This window comes from Notothenia rossii (assembly GCF_949606895.1).
Source record: "Notothenia rossii genome assembly, chromosome: 5".
Lineage (NCBI taxonomy): Eukaryota > Metazoa > Chordata > Actinopteri > Perciformes > Nototheniidae > Notothenia > Notothenia rossii.
In genome coordinates this window covers 3,131,078-3,136,156 of record NC_136903.1, presented here as the reverse complement: position 1 = coordinate 3,136,156, position 5,079 = coordinate 3,131,078, and the positions used below count along the sequence as shown (strand labels likewise).

The window sequence follows — 5,079 nt, the reverse complement described above, 5'->3', positions numbered from 1 at the left end:
TTGGGAAGCCAGTGAAGGGAGCGGAGGAGCGGTGTGGTGTGGGAGAATTTAGGAAGGTTGAAGACCAGACGAGCCGCTGCATTCTGGATGAGCTGCAGAGGTCGGATGGCACATGCAGGTAGACCAGCCAGGAGGGAGTTGCAGTAGTCTAGGCGTGAGATGATGAGAGCCTGGACCAGAACCTGCGTTGATTTCTGGGTCAGCTGGGGACGTATCCTCCTGATATTGTAAAGCGTGTATCTGCAGCAGCGGGTTGTAGCAGCGATGTTTGCAGTGAAGGACAGTTTGTTATCTAGGGTCACACCCAGACTCCTTGCAGTCTGAGTCGGGGAAACAACAGAGGGGCCGATGTTGATTGTTAGGTCAAGAGTGGGACAATCTTTTCCCGGAAGAAAAAATATTTCAGTCTTGTCAAGGTTGAGCTTGAGGTGGCGAGCAGACATCCACTGAGAGATGTCTGCTAGACAAGCAGAGATGCGTTCGACGATCTGGGTTTCAGAACGGGGAAAAGACCAAACTAACTGGGTGTCGTCAGCGTAGCAACGGTGTGAAAAACCATGCGTGCTAATAACAGATCTGAGCTAGTTTGTGTACAGAGAGAAGAGGAGGGGACCAAGGACAGAGCCCTGAGGGACCCCTGTAGATAATTGACATTCCCTTCTTGTACACAACGTCAGTGTTGATCTTCCACTTCAGTCCGTTGTCTCAGTGCAGTCCCAGGTACTTACTCTGTTTACTGGATTATTCACACGCTTTTTAAAGACCTTTTTTGAGTTTGACAGTTCCTGTGGACTTGAACATTTCTCCAGTTATTGTAGTTTTTGCTACTGTTGGCGAAAGAGTTATTTCAAAGGACTTTTTTATTTGAAGTTGGGACTTTTGGTCTTTGGGAGTCACACCAGTTAGACAGAAGTGAACACTGTTCAAAAGGAAGCTGAGCACCCATGAGTTTAGTGTGGCTTTTATAGATTTAGATTCACAATGTTCCTGTGTGTATGAGTTCATTCTCTTTATATTCTCTTGAGAAGTATTTCAGAATGCTTTACTTGAAAAAGTAGAAAGGTACACGCTTAATGGAGAGGACGGACATTTCATGTGTGTGTGTGTGTGTGTGTGTGTGTGTGTGTGTGTGTGTGTGTGTGTGTGTGTGTGTGTGTGTGTGTGTGTGTGTGTGTGTGTGTGTGTGTGTGTCCTCAGTGAAGTGTAGCATTCAGCTCAGTTCCTGTTCAGTCTGACTGAGGGAGGTTTTTGTACGACGCTTTTTCACTGTGTGAACACCGACTGACTGTTGATGACATGGAAACTCTGACAGTAGTAAACTGCTGCGTCATCAGTCTGGACTCCACTGATGGTCAGAGTGAAGTCAGAGTTTGATCCACTGCCTGTAAAACGCTCTGAAATCCCTGATACTCGAGTGCTGGTAGAGTGCATAAGCAGTTTAGGAGTTCCTCCATCTCTCTGTTGGTACCAGGATAAATATATCCCACCATGAACCTTCTGACTGGTCTTACATGTGATGGAGACGGAGCGTCCCGCAGCAGAGCTCACTGCTCCAGACTGAGTCACTGTGACCTGGCCTCTGGACTCTGAGGATACAGAGACAAAGACAGAAAGCAGCGTCATGGTTTTGTCCGCTTCATTTCAGAGGGACGGATGTTCACAGAGGAGAGGAGTTTGATTCTCTGGACTTTACCTGTGAAGCAGCAGCAGAGGAGAGTCCAGATGAGGACGCAGAGCAAAGTCATGTTCTTGATGAGGAGGATTCCTGTGGCTTCTGTTGTCATGAAGGACAGCTGTCAGTCATCCAGTGCTCAACTCTCAGGACTATAAAGTGTCCCAGAGCACTGGAGCATGGTGCTGCTGATGCAAAGTGTCTCTCTATGGAAATGCTCTGACTGACTCCAACAGGGACCTGGATTACTCTGATGATGCTGTTTATCAATGGATCCATCTCTCTGTCAGAGGATGGATCAGGAATGGCTCAGCGCTCACTTGTATGAGGCTTTAAGTTCAACGGACACATTTTCTTGTAGTTCATTTTATCAAAAAGCTCAAATTCATAACTCCAAATAATCAATACCACCTAGGAAAAACAAAATGGAGATTTATCATTGATCCTGATGGAAAAGCAAACATGTATTTATGGAAGTGATGCACATTCAGAAGTATAACATGTATAGCTTGTATTAGACGTTTATTGTTTAATTTAAATAATCAATTACTTTGATGTTTAAAAGTTGATAAAATCATGAAACTAAACATATTTTGTGAACAATTCGGTTTTCAAAAGAAGAATCTTCATTTCAAACTGAAGGGATGAGTAGATATTTGTTTTAAATGTTTAAAAGGTTCAATAGAGAAACAGTAGATACTTTTCCATCGTGTGTGAATCTGTTTCAAACATTTGAAGCAGTAATTATATAAAGTGGGTAAACTGAGGATGTGTTTGGTGAGTTTGTTTGTGTCAAAGTCAGAGAGCCGTGTCTCTCTACAGTGAGAGGTTTTTGTACGGCGGCTCAATGACTTTGTATCACTGTGGTACACGTTCGGTGGAGGAACCAGACTGGATGTTGGAAGTAAGTCAAATGTTAATTCATAAGAGCCATTTCTCTTTTGATGTACTTATTATTCAGCGTACGGAGAAATAGTTACCTCTCCATGTCATTGTATACATACTTATCAAATATTCTGAACCGAGAGGCTAACTTTACTCCAGCAAAAGACGTTTAAATGTTTTTATGAAACATTGAACACAGAATAATTCATTATTTCCACCTTTAATGGTGAAGTAGCTTCTGGAGGGCTGGTAGGTTTAGTTCAGTGAGTCAAAGTCAGAGAGCCGTGTCTCTCTACAGTGAGAGCTTTTTGTACGGCGGCTCAATGACTTTGTATCACTGTGGTGGACTTTTGGTGGAGGAACCAGACTGGATGTTGGAAGTAAGTTTCTGCACAAAAACTAAATATGATGTTAAGAGACGTTTTAAATTCTGTGTTAGAGTGTTTGAGAGATAGATTTATATTATTTTAATTGTAATGTGTAGATAGTATTAGTATTCATGTCTTTATTTCTCTTCATCATTGAGACCAAGTCGGAGCAGCTTTTCTTGAAATGTCTTTATACATTCCCAACATGCTGTCATTCAAACAGCTTCAAATGTGAAATGATGAAACTGCTAATTTTTCATTAACTTATTTTGAACTGTCTATCTCGGTTCTCCTCTCTGTTCTCAAATAAATTATGGATACAGTTTTTAAATACAGTTGAACGGAGTAAAGATAACGATGGATATTAAATAGTGTTGAATTCTTTAAGACATTATTTTAAAGTGTGTAAAACTGGGTAGTGATTGAGATTCACATCAAGCACAGTTGATTGCCCCGTTTCCTGTATTTGTTCATTTATCCACTAAATAATTTAATAATGTTTGTAGAGTTCAGGTTTTGGATGATTTTGATAACTACTACTTAAAATGTGTCCTAATGTTGTGCTTTATTTCTACTGTAGTCTGACATATTTCAGGTGACTGTGTGAAGTGTCTCTGTGCTGATTTGCATGAGAGGCTTCTTAAAGGGAAGTGAAACAATGTGTGAGTGAGAGACTGATGGAGCAGAACCAACATCTGACAGAAAGTCCTTAAAGGAGAAACGCTCTCACAGTAAAGGTGTCCCAGTGTCTGCTGCTTAATTGACAGCTGTGCGCTCCCTGTCCTCTAATCTGATTGGTGTCTCCTAGGTGATGTCCGTCCCACCCTGACGGTGCTGCCCCCCTCCACAGAAGAGCTGCAGCAGGGGATGGCCACCCTCATGTGCCTGGCCAACAAGGGCTTCCCCTCAGACTGGAGTCTGGCCTGGAAGGTGGCCGGCAGCAGCAGCAGCAGCAGCTGGGAGGAGAGCAGGAGCCCCGGGGTGCTGGAGGTGGACGCCCACTACAGCTGGAGCAGCACCCTGAGGCTCCCTGCAGACCAGTGGAGGAAGGTGGTCTCTGTGACCTGTGAGGCCACCCAGGGCTCCCAGACTCCGCTCTCAGAGACACTGAGGAGAGAGCAGTGTTCCCAGTCCTGAGCTGACTCACTGGGACTCTGCTTTCTCTCTCACACTGCTCTCAGTCTGCTCTCTGGCTCTCAGGACATGTTTCAACATCAACCTGTTTCTGCTTGTTTCGATGGTTTCAACATTTTAAAACAATAAAGACGAATGTGTGTATTATAAAATGTGTTTGGATTCCCTTTCTCTGAGATATTATATATACAAGGAACCTTATTCACATTCATTCACAAAAGTCACAACATTAACAAATCAATATTTCACATATTACTTTTTAATGGTCTTAAGGTTTTGGATATACTTCTGGATTCCTCCTAGTTTTATTTTTGTTAATCAAAATTGACACCAATCAGAATATTCTAAACATTTCAATGGTAAACCACACAGCTCTCTTATCACTAATGTTAAAGTAAATGTTCATTTGTTATTAAACTGTACCTTGAATATATTCTGAACATTTGATAAAAAAAATGTGAATTAGATTAAGAAATCCAGGATGAGAAATCAAAAGCAGGATATCCTCATCATCAAGTTATTTAACATGAATCTGAATTGAGATTGACCTTAAATATGATTTAATGCACACAGTGCAACTCCACCAAAGAAAGTGAGCGTACTACAGTCTCTGTCTCCTGCTGCTTTTTAGCAGAATATAAACATTGTGATTTTTGGGTTGCAGTGGAATTGTCCAAAACTCAGCTCCTATCATCTTTTCCTAACCACTACTCCATGACCTCTGAGGGAACCGTCACCGAGTTCATGAAGAGTGGTTTTATGGTGTTGTTTTATGCTTTATGAACCTGGACCACAGTGACAAATATATTATTCATTAGGTTGGAATTGAAATATAAACGTAAATTGAAACTTATCATTGCTCACACATGAATCCACATGAATCCCATTACGTATGATTGTATGAAAACACATTGTAAAATAAATACAATTGTATATATCGTGAAAAAATCACATCATTGTGTAAATAAATCAAATACAGCTAATACAACACACATGAATACAAATATTTCTAATTTGTTG

At 41.5% G+C, this 5,079-nt stretch overlaps 1 gene segment (V, D, J or C); it reads left to right on the top strand.

The window, feature by feature from the left end:
• Positions 1-3,583: 3,583 nt before the first annotated feature.
• LOC307041242 (Ig kappa-b4 chain C region-like) lies at positions 3,584-4,062 on the top strand. The segment is given in 2 exons: positions 3,584-3,587; positions 3,734-4,062.
• Positions 4,063-5,079: the final 1,017 nt, after the last annotated feature.